General features: G+C 40.2%; 1 long non-coding RNA gene across 2 annotated transcripts in view; it reads right to left on the reverse strand.

Moving 5' to 3' along the window:
* LOC148107838 (uncharacterized) overlaps window positions 1-19,785 on the reverse strand; it is a 173,922-nt gene that overhangs the window by 60,971 nt on the left and 93,166 nt on the right. The window contains exons 1-2 of one of the 2 annotated variants that reach the window (XR_015721506.1): window positions 15,776-15,896; window positions 5,206-5,400 (exon numbers count right to left, since the gene is read on the reverse strand). This is a non-coding gene — a long non-coding RNA (uncharacterized LOC148107838). Of the gene's footprint in view, window positions 1-5,205; window positions 5,401-15,775; window positions 15,897-19,785 lie in introns of those variants that run through there. The other variant, XR_015721507.1, reaches the window with a different exon arrangement.

Consider the following 19,785-nt stretch of genomic DNA (forward strand, 5'->3'; position numbering starts at 1 on the left):
GGAGAGTACAACGTAAGTGTTGCCATTATTATAAATGGATCCTGAAATTGGTTGAAAATGAAGCAGTCAAGTATTGTTTTTTTCTTTTTCTATCTGGTTATGTGGCATTGGTAATTTGTTCCCTGCTCTGGAAAGTTTGATTCATTGCAAAGAAAATAAAACATCTGTCACTGATGATTTTTGTTAGGGTTTCATACTCTAATCATATTTTACCAATTTGAACATTATTTCATTTTGCTTACATTAGTAGAAAATGTGCGTGTGGGGAACCCTTTGGTTGGGAAAGTCACCATCTCTATAAAGTTGGGGTTTTTACTGTGCAGCTTTAATTGAGATATATAATAAGAATTACATGCTTTTAAATTTTTTATGTAGTTAGATTTATATCTGTCATTTTACTTTTTGTTTCCTGTTTCTCATATCATTTTTGTTTTTTTCTATTTCTCTTTTGCTGCTTTCTTTTGCATTCAGTGAATTTTTTCTAGTGTAATGTTTATACATTATAAAATTTATAATGTTTAATGATTTTTTTACTATATATATTTTAGATATTTTCTTAGCGGTAGCTCTAGGGCTTACCACATACATCTAAACTTATCAGACTCTGGATTTATACTAAATTAATTCCAGTGAGATATAGAAACATTATACCTTTATAGACCTATTCCCTCTTACCCTTTTCACGCCATTATTTTTATATATATTGTGCCTATATATGGTGCAAACTCAACAATACATTGCTATAATTGTCACTTTATTTAAGTATGTTGCCTTTCAGTAAAGCTAAGAGAAGAGAGAGCAAGCATTATTTGTAACATTTGTTATATTACTCTTCTTACTATCACTTCTGGTTCTATTCATTTATTTCTGCAGATCTGAATATATATAGCTCTACTCCCATCCACCTCCTTTGTGTTATCATACCTTGAAGTATGGAGTTTTAAAAATCATTTGAACGCATTTATAATGGTTGCTTTGAAGTCTGTTAAAGTTAACATCGGGGCATTCTCAGAGGTTTCTGTTGCCTGCTTTTTCCCCCTAGGTATGAGCCACTTTCCTGTTTCTTTGTATGCCCTGTAATTTTTTGTTGACAATTGGACATTTTAGAAAATATATTGCAACAACTCTGGATATTGATCCCCACCCAACACCCACCTTGCCCCTCCCTCACCCCCCACCCCCACCCCCTGACTCTGAAGCTTGCCATCGCTGTTTGCTAGCTTATTTGTTTAATGACAGGCTAGACTATTCTAGCTTAGTCTATTTCCCTCACAGTGTGAGACCTCCCTTGCTCCTGTGAGGATACAGTCTTGCATGTGTTCCCTTTGAGCTATCCTTGACTGCCATTTTCCCTGATCATGGGCAGCTGTTGGGCTCCAAATGCCGGCTGATTCTTAATTGTTTTTGACAATTCTCTGGGTCATAAATTTCTGCACAGTCTGATTCAATTAAATTTGGGCTCTTTTGGAAGGGTTGTTTTGAAGCCACTGTTTGAGGTTGACTTGGACCCCTCAAGGGCTTGTTTCAGCTGCCTCTTTCCCTGGTTCTCTCTGGCGAATAGTTGGCCAGTGGTTTAGCTTACCATTCTCATGGAACTGTGGGCCTCTTAATTGTTTATCACCCAAGTCTACATTTTTTCCAATTTCCTTGAGGCTTGAATTTCCTTTAAGGAGAACTTTGGAGCTCTCTGTTCTCAAGGCCTGGCTATCTCCCTGGGCAGAATCTATGAGCCATGATTCAGGAGATGGGGGTAGGCACACTGGCCTGGTTCTCTCTAAATGGCACTCTTGCTTTAGGAGAAGTGTTCAACTCAAGCATCCCAGAAGTAGAAGTTCCCACAAGTGCTGTTTTAAGTAGAATGTAGTGGATCTTGGCTGCTCAAAACATCTGAACACAATTCCTTGAACTATGGAATCGTCCATTTCTGGAGTCTTGGTAAGAAGCAAAGCCCCCACTGCTCACTTACAGTAGCTGAAAGCTGAGCCTGGGCATGTGACTTAGTCTTATTTAATAGGATGCCATGGAGAATTTGATTCTGGAGTGAATGGCACACAGAAGAAAAGACAGTTGAGAATTTATTTCACTGCTTGGGGCATTATGGGTCCAGCTCTGGCATTCAATCTCCAATGGCAGCTGCCGTTGTCCCTGAAGTAGGTGGCTCCAATGATGCTACTTTAGTTGGTGTTTGGCCCTCTGCTTGGTCTTTGGCCATTTTACTAAGGTTCATCTTTTATCCTTCCTTTAGATTTTGTGATCTCCATCATATTTTTTTCTATTCATTCCCTCTCAGTTCCAGTTAACCAAAGACAGTTTCTGTGGTTTACAATGAAGAACGAAGATGTATTCAACAGAGACTGTGAATGTCCCTCAAGGAAAACCATTTCCAATAGTTACAAGTTGGGTGTCTTTCCTTTCACAGTTCTAGTTTGAAACTGAAATGCTATTGATGGAAGGACTACACAGTAAAAGTGTATTGCAGCCGGAGAGAACTGTCCTTTTTGCTCAGACACAGGAGATGCTGAGAAATGAAAAAGAGGCAGCTCGGATGGAAGAGAGGAGCAACACCCCCAGCACTGGACAATCCCTCAATTTAACCTTTGCTCTTTTCTAGCATAAATAATACACATTCTGCTCAGAGAAGTCTCTTTTAGTACCATCAGTTACTATTTCAAAACATGAAAAAAAAGGTGCAGGAAGTGATTGAAGAATGTCTTTTTCCTGCTCTAAATATATATGCTTGCAAAAAGCAAATATGCAAGAAAATATTGTCATGGTGGTTTTTGCAAGCCATTTACCTACAGTAGTAGCTCCTAAATGGTGTTAAAATATTCAAGAAAGGGTGCAAATTCAATGCTCTAGCTGAACATCAAGAGTGCTTATGTGCTCCAAGCCCAACCTCCAGTATGAAAAGTAAATAAATATCACTGAGAACCCAGGACACCTGACAGTTTTGAACATAAAACAGAATCCCACAGCATAGCCAGAAACCAAGTAGTTCCTTTACAGGCAAATTCCTTTCAACAAAAAGCCTGGGCCTGATTAAAATGTTTCCCAAGTTCAAAGACAGGCGAGATAGATGGGGCTGCACGCTGTAGATATGGACAACTTATCAGAACCGTTACCATTTTGTTTGGAAGCATTAGGGCAAATACGGAAAAACTCAACCTCATCTCTCACAATGATTTGCTATATTTATCTGGTAGGCAAATGTTCTTTGGATTAAAGTTGCTTTGCAACCAGAAGATTTATCTTAAATGCCATTTCAGAGAAGGCAAATTTTAACTTCTCCAATGATTCAGATAAAGAAAAGTGATTTCCAATTCTTGTAAAGTACATTTTAACTTCTTGACATGTCTTCATCATTCCAGCCTCAAAATAATGAGTGAGGTAGTCAGGGATGGGGAGGGGGAGCTAATGTATTTGCTGAGTGCCTACAACATCCTAGGTAACATATATCTTCTGATTTCATCCTCACTGCAGCTTTTATTTAATATCTTTAATTTGTATATGAAGACCGAGAGAGGTTAAGTGGTTGTTCTAGTTCATTCAGATCTGGATCTAGATCTTAGGTCACCTGTCTTCCAGGTCTATGAAACTTTCCTCAGACTGTTGTGACACTTCCTGGTCTACCTAACAGCACAAAACTAAAGTCTTGTGCTCAAGAGCAGAGACCAAGCCCCACATCTTTCTGTGTTCCCATTGGAAGAATGACTTTGCCACTGATTGGGTATCTATGGAAAACAGAGTCCATCAACAGAATAGGCAACTAGACTAAGAAATCAAAGGCACAGAGTCTGAATGACAATGATAATGGAAGACATTACATGGAGGCTACTGCCACTCCCACTAAAGGAGGTGTGAGAAGACCAAGTCCAATCAGGCCCCTGGGCTTTTGTTGGTAAATGGGAGAGACTCCAAAATCACATTTACAAATGCCCCTGCTTAGTGACCTTGGGCAAGTTACTTAGCCTTTCTAGGCATCAATTTCCTTGGCTACAAAATCTTCTTCAGATGATCTCATTAATTTGCAGTCTGAAGTATAGGAGGACCTGAAAGGGTTAGGAAGCCTGGAAATTAAGAAGTATGGGTGGGCACAAGAGCTGACAAGAATGTGAAATCTCTGAAGATCTCTCGCCTCTCTGCTTGGAGCTTGTTCCTTGCCATATAATATTTCTTTTCCTCTCTATTTGAGGCATCCATCCTGTTCCTTTCTCACTAACTCCAGGTATGAATTATGGACATACACCCTAACCCACTAAGACATCTGCTGGGAAGACTCCAGATATTGGAACACCTGGGAGTTTAGGGAATGATAGAAACATTTTTTGTCTGTGTGAGCTTGAGCTGCAAACCTTCCCAAAGATATCTGGGTTTTATCAGGGTACTTTCAGTGCACCGTAAGACTAGAATTAAATGAATTTTTCTCCCTTCTTTTGCTCCCTTCTCTTGTTCCTTGCCCCTGCCTCACTGTTTCCCCAAGGTAAAACTAATAATTTGGCCCTCTGTTGTGATTCCTATGTGAGAAACCCAGAGATACAATGAGATGCAGACTTTAAATATCATATTTAAGTTTTAGTCCAAGGTCACTGGATAGTGCCTAGAAATTACAAACACTGAGAAAGAGTTCCCCAAAGGTTTGATACAAGTAGAAAATTAATTATGGACACACACACACACACACGCACACACATATGTATATGTCTCCATAGTATACCAGAACCGAGAAAGCCCCTCTCCACCAAACAACCTGATCCACGTTGATAAATCATTACACACATATCCTATGTTGCTACAAAATATCTGAACATACAGATTCATTCCAGCTCTGTGACTAGACTTCTCTCTGACCCTGGGCAATCGTATCACCTTTCCAGGTGTCAATTTCCTTATCCACAAAATGAAGATCTTGAACTGATTTATTTCTGAAATAGTTGGTAGTTCCTCAAATCTGAAAATCACGTCTTCTCTGTTACTCAAGCCCATATTATTTCCAAGTGAAAAATCAATGTCTGCTCTTTTCCCCACTACTAAATAAATGATCTTTCCATCCATTAAGTGAAAGAAGTGCAGAAAATACATAAATTTGAGACAGTGGGTTTTTTTTAACTATCCAAAAGATTCTTGAGTTATATTCATTTAAATCCACAAAGGGTAGGAACAATTCAGAAATAAATATGTATTTTTGTGTAAAACAAATACCTTTACCTTAGAGGTTTATTCTCTGCAGGTTTCTCACGTCATAGGATCTGAAGATTGAACTAAGTCTATGTTCCAGAACAATTCTTTACATGGAAGTTTCAATTCCAGGCAATCAAGGTTTGAACTCAGTCTTCTATATTCAGATCTGTTCCAGAAAAGCAGCTCCCAGGGAGTGTAGCACTTAGGCTGTCAGATTTGATTCTGAAAAAAAAAGCACAAAGTCATTGTCCACTGTGAAGTGTGCCCTCGAAAAAAAATATGTCTCTATCCCTCTTGTCCTCATTTAACTCTTTCTTTATATATAATTCTACGTCATAAGCATCTTGTGTTTGGTTGTGTCTCCATATTTATAACAATCCTATTTAAGGCCCGAGGAAGGAACTTCAGTGACCCTTTCATAATACAAATATGTTGTGGGCTTTGAGTCTCCTTTTTGCTTTACAGGAAGTCACCAGCAGGAGAGGACTTAAAAGAGTTTCTCCTCTAATCCCCCCCTGGTCCAGCTGTGCATTTTTCACATGAGAAGAGTGAGAAATCTCTCCTTATCCTAATACAACGCACCCATTCATGGTAAAATCTCCAGGGCATTAGAAACTGTTCACTTTTCTGCTCGAAATATTTCCAGTACTTGAGTCATCTTCACTTCAAACAGTGTTCTAAGCAAATTCCACGCTACTTGGATAAGCATACATTTCCAAGGGAACTACCTAGAAAACTCTGACTTGTTTCAGTGTATAAACTCTGATATTAAAAAGTCATTAAAGGCAGCCTGGGTGGCTCAGTCAGTTAAGCGGCTGCCTTCTACTCAGGTCATGATCCCAGGATCCTGGGATCGAGTCCCGCATCAGGCTCCCTGCTCAGTGGGGAGTCTGCTTCTCCCTCTGCTACTCCCCCTGCCAATGCTCTCTTTCTCTCTCTCAAATAAATAAATAAAATCTTTTTTAAAAAGTTTTTAAAAAGTCATTAAAACGTCAATATTCTAAACAAATTCCACACTACTTGGATAAGTATATACTTAAAATGGAAGTACCTAGAAATCTGGTACTTGTTTCAACGTATAAACTCTGATATTAAAAAATCATTGAAAAGGCATATGGCCTTATCATTACATATTGTTTACTGTCGATAAAAGACAGAAACATTGCTTATTATTACTCTATAATGACAACAGAAAGTTCAAAGAAATGAACTTTAATAGAATGTGTATTCGTTGTGCAGATTAAGAATCAAACTCTGAGAACCACAGGAATGGGAAGATCTGGTTCAAGCATTTGTTTTGCGACCAATGCTCTAGCTGCCATTCATCAAATCACCCAGTCCCTCTGGGACACTGTTCCCTCATCCATAAAGAGAAGGGCATTTGGGAATTCTAAGTACCCTTTAATTCAGACACACTAGACACACAATTCTCATCTCATCCATTGGCCTATTCCCATGACAAATGAGGTCTTCTGGACAGTTTTAAACGCAGAAAGAAGTAAATTGAAAGATTCTTTCTAACAGAAGAGAAATAATAAAACTATACACAGGACACTACAAAATGATATCAAAAGAGACCGCGGCAAGTTACTCACTTTGCGAAAATAGCAAGAGAAGGAGGGAAGTGAAATGCCGCGGGGGGATGGCGGTGGCTGTTTAAATTAAGCAATGGGACACTGAGTGGGGGGTGGGCAACGTTCTGGGACAAATGACATTAGAGAGGGAAGTGTTCAAAACATAGAAGCTTTAGAGATGGTGATGTGAGGACGTGGAGTCAGTGAGCCAAGTGTGCAAAACTATATGCGACTGAAGAGGACGTGTTTGTATTTATAGAAAAATGTACGTCAAAGCCTCTCTCCTCCTCCTTCCCCAACAAGCCCAGCTTGGAGAGCCTGGTACTCTCTGTTACCAAAGGACAGTTCTGGAGATCAGAATCTTAATTAAGTCCCAACAACTTTATCACGAAGTCTCTCTAGCCTTGAAAAACTCACCTGGATTCAGGAGTTCATTTCTCAGGAGGCTGGTCAATGGGTCGAAGTGGAATAATCCAGAAGTTAAGATGTTTAAAGACCCACATAACTCTGGTGGCTTTTTAAAAGCAGAAACTCTGAGCTCTGGTGGGATATTCTCTGAAAGGCAACTTTTCAGTGCCTTCCTTGGCTTGCCAAATTACCTTGTAACTTCCAAACAAGGTTTAATAGCTGAATCCCAACTCCTGTTAATGGAGATGATTTCAATAGTGATGTTATGGAATGGATCAAGCATAGGAAATGTTCTAACATGCGGGTGCTTGGATGGAGTTTTAATTCACATTTGACAGTGAGGAACCCTATACTCCCAATTAATCCCAATTTTCTTTCTAGGTTTTCTCCAAATCACTCATTTCCACCACATGCAACTTCTAAAATGAAGACCTACAGAAATTTCTGCTAGGATGTATTAGAAAGAAAAATGACATCATGAGGATTTAAATATGGAGAAGACATTTTAAAGCTTTCTGCTATTAGACTAACCCACTATCATCATGAGTTACAGTGCTGATAACTGTAACATGGTCTAGAGGATGAGAAATAGATGCCTTTGTTCCAATTCTACCTGATATTAGCTCACTGAGCAATTTCTTACAAGTTGAGCTCATGCCAGTCCCTATTATTAAAGTTTGATTATTGAAAGAATTCGTTCATTTCTAGCTTCACAGAAGACATATATGGAATATGGAAATGATTAAAAAGTGTATTGAAAATATGAAATATTCTTTTATTTAAAAAATTACTGCAGGAGGGGCACCTGGGTGGCTCAGTCAGTCAAGCATCTGCCTTCGGGGCAGGTCACGATCCAGGGTCCTGGGATGGAGTCCTGCATCAGGCTCCATGCTCGGCAGGGAGCCTGCTTCTCTTTGTCCCTCTGTACCTCTTCCCCTCACCCCCAGTTCATGCTCTCTCTTGCTATCTCTTGCTATCTCTCAAACAAATAAATGAAATCTTTTTTAAAAAGTTACTGTAGTATAATGTATTTCAATCTGAAGAACTCACAAATCTTTACAATTACTTCTTTTGGAGGCTTAAAATCTCCCTTCTTGTCAGGAAGATGGAAACGAAGTATACTGCATTGTTTTAGGTGACGTAGCTAGGTATGGTTTGGTTTTATTGCTGTTTAAGCAAACTCTTTCCATACTCTGGTTCAAAAATTCACAATCTATAGGAAACAAATTCCAGGAGACAGAGTAAGATCTATTTTAAAAGCAGGAAAAGACAAGAGCAACTCTAAATCCTCCATAAAATCACACCATCTGTAGAGACTTATCCATCTCACCAATTTTCTGGGTAGTAATCAAAGGTAATCTTGTTCTCTAATAATTTCTACCTGTATCATGTAGTTGAAAAACATGAAGACCATGGAGCTGTGACAGTATAGCAGTAGAGTTGCCTAGACCCATCCGTACCTATTAGACCAGAGCAAAACTTTATTCATTTATCAGAGACAGAGAGAGAGCACAAGCAGGGGGAGTGGCAGGCAGAGGGAGATGCAGGCACCCCGCTGAGCAAGGAGCCCGAAGCAGCACTCAATCCCAGGACCCTGAGATTGTGACATGAGCCGAAAGCAGATGCTTAACCATCTGAGCCACCCAGATGTCCTGACCAGAGCAAGTCTTATTCAGTCATTTCCACAGGCAGCACATACCTCCAAAGGACCCATCTCGCTTGCCCAAAACTTCCAATCCGGGATAACAAGCCATTGTGCTCATGCAGGCCACAATCATTTATATAGAAAAATGTATCTAGGGATAAATCTTAATCTTTCCAGACCTCTGGACATAAATAAAATGTTCCTTGCTTGGATTAATCTACCCCCTCTGTATAAAACTTGAGCCATTAAGATCCCTTCTACCATTGTATCTCAAGTCCATGCCTAGCTCATGTTCCCTTTGATAGATAAAGGATAGTTCCATAAATGGGGACGCGGTAAGACTATGGAGAGTGGTCATTGTCTCTCGAAAATTATAGAATTGGACCAGACTCCCTGAAACTCTAGTGGGAAGCAACTAATCTTCCACCGTGCATGATATGCTTATGTTCATTCACTCTTCCATTTAATAAATGTTTACTGAGAACCTACTACGTATTAGACTCTGCATTAGGCTTCAGTGGTGCAACATGGACAAAGATAGTTCCCTCACTGAATGGAGTTCACGGTCCAGTTTGGCAAAAATAGAAGTAAAGAGTCCAATTGCAATTCAGTGCGATACATGCTATGTTAGGTCAGGTACAGGGTGTTGGAGTAGGAAGGAGGTCAAGTAAGGCCTTCTGGAAAACTCTTGCAAGTTGAGTCTTGAAGGATAAGTAGTCATCATCTAAAAATGAGGGTGAAGAAGCTTGTTGGAGTCCTAAAAGTAGTTCAATATATACGCTCAGTGGTAAAGAAAAAGACAAGATTTCATTTTTTTCAGCTTCACTGAGATATAATTGACAAATTGTAACATAAAGTATATAATATGATGATTCGATATATGCCTATCTTGTGAAAGGACACCTACCATTGAGTTAATTATCATGCCCACCACCTCACATATTTACCTTTTTTTTTCTTTTTTGGTGAGAATACAAGTTCTACTCTCTTAGCAAATTTCAATTACACGATACAACATTATCAACTACAGCCACCGTATTATACAGTAGATCTTCAGACCTCAGTCATTCTATAACTGAAAGTTTGTACCCTTTTACAGGCTTCTCCTATTTCCCCCATACCCTAGCCCCAGCAACCACCATTCTACTCTGTTTCTGCAATTTCTACTACTTAAAAAAAATTCCACTTACATATAAGTATTTGTCTTTGTCTCTATAGCTTATTTCACTTGGCCTAAGGGCCTCCAGGTTTATCCATGTTATCACAAATAGCAGAGTTTTCTTTTTTTTTAAAGGATGAATAATATTCAATTGTATGTATGTATGACATATGTATCTATCTATCTATCTATCTATCTATCTATCTATCTATCTATCATCACATTTTCTTTACCCATTTATCTGTCAGTGCACACTTAGGTTGTTTCCATGTCTTGTCTATTATAAATAACATCACAGTGAACATGCAGATATCTCTTCAAGATAGGGTTTTTGTTTCCTTTAGATATATATACCCAGAAGAAGGATTCCTAGATCATACGGTAATTCTATTTTTAAGTTCTCAAGGAACCTCCATATTGTTTTCCACAGTGGCTGGGCCAGTTTACAATCCAACTCCGTTTTAATAATGTGGTATATCACATTTATCAATTGGAATAATTGAACCATCCTTGCATCAGGAAAAAAATCCCACTTGGTCATGGTGAATGATCATTTTAAGATACCGTTGAATTTGTTTTGCTAATATTTTATTGAGGATTTTTGCTTTTACGTTCATTAGGAATATTGGCCCATATTTTTCTTTCTTGTAGTGTCCTCGTCTGGCTTTTGGTATGATGGCAATGCTGGCCTTGTAAAATGAACTTGAAAGTGTTCCCTCTTCTATTTTGTTTAAAGAGTTTAGGAAGGATGGATATAAATTTTTCTTGAAATGTTTGGTAGAATTCACCAATGAAGCTATCTGGTCCTGGAGTTTTGTTTATTGGGGGGTTTTGATTACCATTTCAATCTCCTAATATATGGGAGCCACTGTGGTCTCTGGCTTTCTCTCAGAGGACATTGCTCCATGGGAGGAGAGGAATTCAGGATGCTCTTGTGTTGACGTTTTGGTCCCTACTCTCTCCATTCTCGACATGGCCTCAACACTTTAGGACAGTGTAGGAAATGTTAGGTGTGAGTCAGCTATAAAGACAGTATATGTATTTTATGAATGCCAGAATTTAGAATTATTAAAACGAGACAAGCATGTTTAGACAGCAAATTATAGTCATAATGGGTCACTTGACATGCACTCAGGAAGAGCTAGATCCTCGCCTGAACTTGATTGATGATACTTTGATTAAAGAATGACTACCCATTCTTTAGATGAGGTTTAGGGTCTTTTTCACTCCTAATCTTTTTGGATTTTCAAATATTATACTTTCGAGTACAAATAACTTTATTGCCTACAAGTTTTAGAAAAGTTCAAATGGTAGAAAAATCTTGTTTCGTTTAATTGAAAGTAAGCCAACTTGGTATAGAGGTCCACCTGAGATCTTTCTGCATGAACTTTAAGATTTCAAATTGCTCCATGGCACTGAAGGTGTATTGGTGGGTACAGTGCTATTCCTAGCCAAAAGTCAAAGTGGCTTCTACAGGAAACCTTTGTCCACTTCCTGGATCTATTCTCTGTCTGTTTCCACCTTAGTATTCTCCTGTGGATGCTGTGGGTCTAGCTGCAGAGTGCTCAAAAACCCACATGCAAGTGTCCTAGATTCTCAGCAGAGAACATCTGATCTGGGTGAACTTTACATGAATCTTCAGTCACTGCACAAGGGTCAAAAGGCTTTTTTATTATTTATTTGTTTGTTTATTTGTTTATTCATTTATTCTTTATTTTTTATTGAGCTATAGTTGACCTACAATGTGACATTGTGTACATTGTGTTCAGGTGTTCAACATAGTAATTCAATGTCTCTATGCCTTATGCTCTGCTCACCACAGATGCAGCTAGCATCTGTCACCATACAATGCTATTATGATACTCCAGACTATATTCCGTATGCTGTATCCTTTTTTCCTCTGAATTATTCATTCCATAACTAGAAGCCTGTATCTCCCACTCCCCACGGAAGGGCTTTTAAAATCAATTTTTCTATTCTAGTCACAAATGTGTTTAAATTTGTTATAAAAGTGACCTCAGGGTTTGGGTGCTAATGTTTACTGAGAAGTTACTATGGGCCTTTCATCTTCCCAAGTACTTTACATATTAAGCCATTTGATTTAACATAACTCTATAATTGCTTTTATTATATTCCTATTATTTATCTAGGAAATGAAGAAAATAATTGGAGGATAGAGACATTAGGTAACTTGCCTGAAATTACACACCTAGCAAACTATAGAATCAGAACTCAAACCCAAATCACCTGATTTCACCAACTCCCAGCTAAACCACTATGCACATTTTCTCTCTAGGGTGAAGTTACAACCGTTCCCGTCTTCGGTCTCCTTACGCTGAAGATACTTCCCGTTTTGTAATGCAATTTCGTGTTTACAAAGGATTCTCATGTTTTACCTCCTCTGGAACTGACACAAACCTATTTGAGGTTATTGGGACAGATATTCAGATCTACATTTCAGAGCAATAGCTGGATGTCAGAAGGACTGACTTACCTAAGGTCTGGAGAGCCAGGACGACTGTAGGTCAACTGACCTAATAGGAACTCCTTTCCCTACTACACAACATATTTTTACTACATAAATAAATGAAGACAGAAATACTTCCCAGGACTGTAAGGCCTTGGGAGATGACTTAAGGAGATGACTGGGTGCTAACACTTTGATGCAGAGAAATGTAACTTAGAACTACAAAGGACTATCGAGCATCCAGAACTAATACTATCAATGTCAAATGTGGACTCCAAACTCGGGTTAATAGCACCATTTATGCCCGAAATCAGAAGTCATATCCATGAAATCAAGGAGTTGACACTATAGCAAAGCAGAACGCTCAACAGCATGAACAAGAGGCAGGATCGTATGCACTGAGTATATTAAATATACACTAACTCAGGCTAGGTCACTTAAAGTCGTATAGTTGCAAATGTTTGTCAGAAATGGAATTAGCTTGAACCACTCCAGGCAGGGTCTCCTGCGTAGCCAAGTAAGAGTCAACTGGCTCAGGTAACTAAATGAGGGAAGTGCTGTTTCCTAGAAGTCTCCAAATATTCCAAGAAAGGGAGTTGACCTAGGGTGGGAGGAAATGCCTGAGGAGAGGAATCAGGGAGACTCGGATTCCAATTCTGCTTTTGAATTGATTTGTGATGATGTCTTATGTAAACCATTTGACCTCTCTAGGATTACTTGACCATCTGGAAAATATACACGCCCTTCTTGCTATAACGGCCTAATGTGAGAATCATATGAGAAAGGTGTAAAAGAAATTAAAAAGCACAGATTTGGGCTATACATAAACGGGGTGAAGTGATCTAAGCAATAAAAGGACTTGCCTTTAAATGGACCAACAGTATGTCTGGGAAGAAACATTCACTGACAGTGCATAATGTGCCAGGCACTGTATTAGGCACTTGTCACAGTTCCTTGATAGTATGCTATTATCAGTTTATAGATGAGAAAATTCAGGTTCCAACAGGTTCAATATCTATCTCAGAATCACACAGCTAGTAAATCATGACAGAGGAATTCAAATCTAGGTATGCCTCCCACAAAAGACACCGGAAAAGCAGATATCAGACATAAAAGAGGACAACCTGAAAATTCCAGTATCATGATGGAAATGGAGGAGAAGCTTTGAAGGAGGAAAGAATTTGATGTTTGAGGCCTGTTATGGTCACTTGAAACCTTTAATGAACAATTGCTATGAGTGTTATGTTTTTCTAGAACTCATATTTGAAGGCAGCTGAGGCCATCTGTTCATAGTCTTAAATAAACCATTTTGCTTTTGTTCCTTCACAATAAGAAGCTATGTTCTTCTCCCTTTGGCCCACCATCTTTATTATAATAGGGACCTGTGAAAAGATCAAATGGGTAGATCAGGGTGAATTTGTGACCATTCTCAGGAAAACCATCTCCAAGAATTTGTCCAGTGGAAAAAGGATGAGTTACTCCAAGTGCATTTTTCTTTTCTTCTTCCTTCCTCACCTCCTTCTCCTCGTCCTTCATTTTCTCCATCATCATCATCATCACCACCACAGTATCACATGAAAGCTGTACAACCTCCTCTGTCCTTGAATAAGTCAGTTAGCTTTCACCACTGTAAGGCCCCCAAATGTAACACAAGACTGTTGGCTCAGATATCTCAGCTCCTTTCCCAATTCAGCAGCTCTAAACTTTTGAGAATTGTCGGATTAATTGTAATGAGCTCGCACTACATAAGACAGAGAGCAAAGAATGTAACATAAATCACAATCCTCGCCCCCAAGGGGCTTAGAAACTAGACACCATCTGGAAAAGCTGGGATTCACAATAAAAATTAATTGAAAAATATCACTAGGAAATACTGAAATCGTGTTATATTAATATTTAATAATATTTATCATTGAAAGGTTAAATAGTGCTATTTGCCTCTTCCCTTTATCAGACCACCCTCTACTCCCCTACCCCTACTCCAAATACTCCTTCATTTCCACTTTCCAAAATTATATTCCTGATTGGAAGCCCAAGTCTCAAATGCCACTTCCATTAAAGGCCTTCTGCCCTCAACTGGAGAGGATCTCACCCTCCTTCCAATTCCGGCTCTGCTTCCCGTTTTGCCTGTATAACATCATAGCCTAAAGGCACCTGAGACGCATTCTATTTTGGGGGTCCTGATTCTGAAGTCTGGTTCAACCAGTGATCAGCCAGCCGACTTCCCTAGGCCTTCGTTTCCTCTCCAGGAAAGGAAGTCTGATAATAATCTCTTCCACACAGAGCTGTTGTGCAGATTAAACAAGGGAACCTGCGAATGTGCTTAGGAGAGATTCAGTGAATGTGTCTGAATCCTCCCCTGGCAATTCATTTATTCAGCTTTCTACTCCAGTCATTTGTGTATCTGTTTTATCTCCTTGGGGAGAGTAAAATCTGAGGACGGGAAACTCCTCTCACTCGTCGCCCCCACCCCTTCCCTCAACCCAGTACCTAGCACGGATTCTCATAGTTTCTGTGTATATTTATCAGGTCGGTCTCTGTACAAGCTGTCTCCTGGAGCTTGGTACGAATGGTTAGCATGCACACTTCACTATTAACAGGGGCAGCGTGGAAACCTCTCCTTTGTCTTCTCACTCCCCAACCCTCGCTGCCCCCCCCCCCCATGGCTTTGGAGAGGAGGCTGCAGTTAGAATCACTGCACCATAAGAAAATCATCAATTTTCTAATGAAAGCCCTTGTCATTAAATATCCAGCCTCTGGCACAATCCCTGAAGGAAAGAACCCATTCCCGCAATGCACTGGGCCAATTTGTGAGCCCTGCCTTGGTGAGCACAGACTCTCCCCTGACCCTGGAAGTCAATCAGCAGGAGCCCTGAATTATGGAGCATGAATGCTCACCACTGCGTGGTCTCTAGCTGACATACCAGCTCCTGTCACCGAAGGTCACCAGCTACGGAGCCTTGCAGAGAGTCGGTCACCTTCATCTCTCTCCTCTCCCTCTTCTCCACACGGGGCTCCCACATAACCCTTTCCCCTGTCATTAGACCCTTGCCACTTCCTGAGGATCTGGCAGCTTCCACAGTATCCAACCTACCAGGCTGTAAATACCCAACTAAGAAACATGAAATGTGTTTATAGGACTTCTCATGGCTCCCCATCTAAACCATAAATATGAAATGCGTTTTGACATTTCTCAGAAAACACACCATGTCCCAGATTCAGTTGGCAGCACAAATTTACTCCGCACGAGACGGCACCAAAATCTCCACTTTGCAGTTTTCAATCAAGCCCACGCATGCAGCTGCATTGTGCTAACACAAATGGAACCTTATTAAATCACATACCCTGAGTGGTCACGCCTTGAGAGGATTATTTCCAAGCTGTAAGAAATTTGGTGGTATCTGAACTTCACAAACAGCTAAAATGGTAGCGTCTGAGATCTGACGTTCCAGACCTTCTCCAGCCGCAGCCGCAGTAAAGGTAGGCAGCTGTGAGTTTGCATACAACCACAGATTCCAGAATCAGGCAGACTGCTGCTCTGTGGCCTACGATGTGTCACTTGGGAAGTTAATGCTTCTCTGCCTCAGTTTCCTGAGTAAAAATAAAAGTAAATAAGCAAGAAACACTAAAACTACTGAAGAGAATGATCTGTGACACTAACATGCGTAATGTGTACGGATGTATGTGTGTGTGTATCACCTAGCCTGGTACTTAGCATTTATTAGACACTCGACGAAGGATGTCGATTGTTTAAAAGGTTTTATTTATTTATTTGAGAGAGAGAGAGCAGGAATGGGGTGTGGAGAGGGGCACAGGGAGAGGGACAAGCAGACTCCCCACTGAGTAGGGAGCCGGAGGCAGGGCTCCGTCCCAGGACCCCGAGATCATGACCTGAGCTGAAGGCAGATGTTTAACGGGCTGAGCAACACAGGCACCCCAAGAATGTCAATTAAAAAAGAAAACCTTATATCCATTACAAGATACAAATGGTAAAGCCAAAATGGTTACTGAGGCCTCAGACACTGTCTTATTCTGGTCGAACTACCTGGACTTGGAGGAACATCCAGGAAGATTTGATTTCACGTCCCTGATTCTCTTATTTTTTTTAATTTTTAATTTTTTTTTGATGTAAAGTTCGATGATTCATCAGTTGCGTATAACACCCAGTGCACCATGCAATACGTGCCCTCCTTACTACCCATCACCAGCCTATCCCATTCCCCAATCCCCCTCCCCTCTGAGGCCCTCAGTTTGTTTCTCATAGTCCATAGTCTCTCATGTTTCATTCCCCCTTCTGATTACTCCCCTTCTTTATCCCTTTCTTCTCCTACCGATCTTCCTAGTTCTTATGTTCCATAGATGAGAGAAACCATATGATAATTGTCTTTCTCTGCTTGACTTATTTCACTTAGCATTATCTCCTCCAGTGCCGTCCATGTTGCAGCAAATGTTGAGAATTCGTTCTTTCTGATAGCTGAGTAATATTCCATTGTATATATGGACCACAACTTCTTAATCCAGTCATCTGTTGAAGGGCATCTTGTTTCCTTCCACGATTTAGCTATTGTGGACAATGCTGCTATGAACATTGGGGTGCATATGGCCCTTCTCTTCACTACGTCTGTATCTTTGGGGTAAATACCCAGTAGTGCAATGGCTGGGTCATAGGGTAGCTCAATTTTTAACTTTTTAAGGGACCTCCACACTGTTTTCCAGAGTGGCTGTACCAACTTGCATTCCCACCAACAATGTAGGAGGGATCCCCTTTCTCCACATCCTCTCCAGCAATTGTTGTTTCTTGCCTTGTCAATTTTTGCCTTTCTAACTGGCGTAAGGTGGTATCTCAGTGTGGTTTTGATTTGAATTTCCCTGATGGCTAATGATTGTGAACATTTTTTCATGTGTCTGTTAGCCATTTGTATGTCTTCTTGATCCTTTTCATTTTGTCCATTTTGTTTGTCCTACATCCATTAGGTGCTGTGATCAGGCCAGGATTAACTAGGAATGATGCTTTAGGCCTCTAGGAATGATTGTATAACATAATTGTTTAGGTCTGGGTGTCTCCTGCTGGAAGGTAAGCTCTCAAGGCCAGGACCCCTGTCATTCCTTTCTTTATTCTCATTACCTGTTTGTATTCAACAGGAGCAGGCCACAGACTAATTGTCAGTGTCGGGCCAACTGCCAGCTTGGAGTTGACTGCCTTTCCTTCCTCGAGCTGTTAGCTGTTATTTATCTCCTAGGTGGAAAAGACTGTCAAGGCCCTTGGCATCACGCCAGGTGCTTTGTTTATACGCTTTGTCTCATTTAATCTTCACAATTATCTAGGAGATAGACACCCTGGTTGTTCTGATACTACAGATGAAAGAATTTAGGCTTACAGGGATTAAATAAATTTAGCAAAGCTTATACAGTAAGTGACTGAGCCTGGATCCCAAACCAGACCCTACCGAGCACAAAGTACACTGACTGACTAAACACCCATTCACAAGTACTGACCACTGTGCAAGGCTGGACAGTCATCACATAGGGTTGTCAGTGGGTTTTATTATTTTTCAAGTTTTTGCAGGCATCTTAACCCAGATTAGACCAACCGACTCCCCTTGAAAGTTGGAGAGGTCAAAGCCACTTATAATTACTGTTACAAGCATCTCATATGACCAGAAAGTCACAGAGTCAAACCTGACCCTTTTATTCTCAGAGATCAATTCTCAGCATGAAAATGTACAGTATCAATGTAAGTGCCCTGTATGGAGCCTTCTGATGTACAACAGCGCATGCTCCCCACCTCACACATCCTCACAGGCCAGAAATTTCCAGAAGTAGAGCCCCTGTGCAAAATGTTGGTATATTTTTTCTCCATTTTTTGGTGGCTGAGCTAAAAGAAGATATTGAAGCTTAGGACATGCACATGTCAGTGTAGAAATGAGCCAAACAAATCTCAGTGGATAGAAACATTGGACCTTAGCTGGAGGGTAAATGTCAACTGTCACCTAGAACACATCCAGGGGCCCCCACTTCCTACTTAAGTCCCTTCCAACTTTGAGACCCTAAGGGAGCTCTAGAGATGAGTCCAAGACTTCTTCTGTACTTGGTCCTGCCACAGGACAAGTTTATATTAATGCCCAGATGAAAACACACAAAGGAGGTTTAACCTATTTTTTAGATAACCCAGAAATCAGAGTCCGTGGGGAGCAAAGAAAAGTTTTGAGGATGGCAGAGTCATTTCCTTTATATGAACAGAAGAGGATTTTTTTCTGGAATCTGTACTTGGAAGTTCATAATGCCTCCCTAACAAAAATAAATCCTGTCCCCTCTGCCCCTCTTCTTCACAAGCCCTCAGTCAGTGCACATCCTCTATCCTCAGATGAGCCTGGCTAATTGATTCTCTGAACATTAGGAGTGACTTTCTCAGATGGTTTCCTCCTAACCTTTTTGCCTGTTTCTAATCCTATTAGCAACCTCCCATCACACAACATTAATGCAGTTGTATCCGATTTCAGTTTTTGCCAATACCCGACAAAATGCAGCAGCTTATTAGTGACTTTTATGTCATGTGGTTTTAGCAAAATTGAATGCTAATGAGATGTGATTGGGTGGAAAATTATAGCAATAGGGTGCCTGCCTTCTGTAATTGCAGCATGGGCTTTCGTCTGCAATGGGGGTACCAGGATTTCTTTTACTTAATAGCGATTTTCAAGGCACAGAAAGGTACCGTGTATTTACAATTATGCAGCAGATGATTAAGCGGCTTTCGTGGGTGGACTGTTGGACAGACTTGCAAATCATAGGATGGTGAAGGAAAGCAGCAAGAAGATTACAATTGCATTGTCTCGTCCGAAGCCTCATTTATTAAAACACCCCCACCTCCAAACAGAAAGGAAAGGGAGGCAGGATCATAGCAAAGATGGTATTCTTATCTAAAACAAACTTATTAAAAGAGATGGAGTCTTTATTAACTCGTCAGGAGCCAAATGATTAAACAGCTTTACTTGCCATTGAATTCCGAGCAGAAATCAATGTACATTATACAGTTGCAGCAGCTGAGATTGCAAAAGCCCCAAGGACAGCACACATACTGTGATTTACTGAAATATTTCATCACTGTAATGGTCAGGAGATGGAGTGCAGTTTGTCCATGGAGTATAACTTATATCTTGTTCATTTTTGTATGCGGTGGAAAAGCTACCCGCATAAACTCCCCAATTGTAGTATTCCTGTTGCAAAATCTGAAGTGTCCAACTGAAAAGGACTGTCTCCACATTCAGAGCATTTTAAAAAATGAGTCGTTGCTTTATGGAGACTTAAGTATTATCATTTAACTGTAGATGGTGCTACCCAGTGAATTTGGCATAGT

Source organism: Ursus americanus, chromosome 24, assembly GCF_024610735.1.
Source record: "Ursus americanus isolate L20-20 chromosome 24, mUrsAme1.1.p, whole genome shotgun sequence".
Classification (NCBI taxonomy): domain Eukaryota; kingdom Metazoa; phylum Chordata; class Mammalia; order Carnivora; family Ursidae; genus Ursus; species Ursus americanus.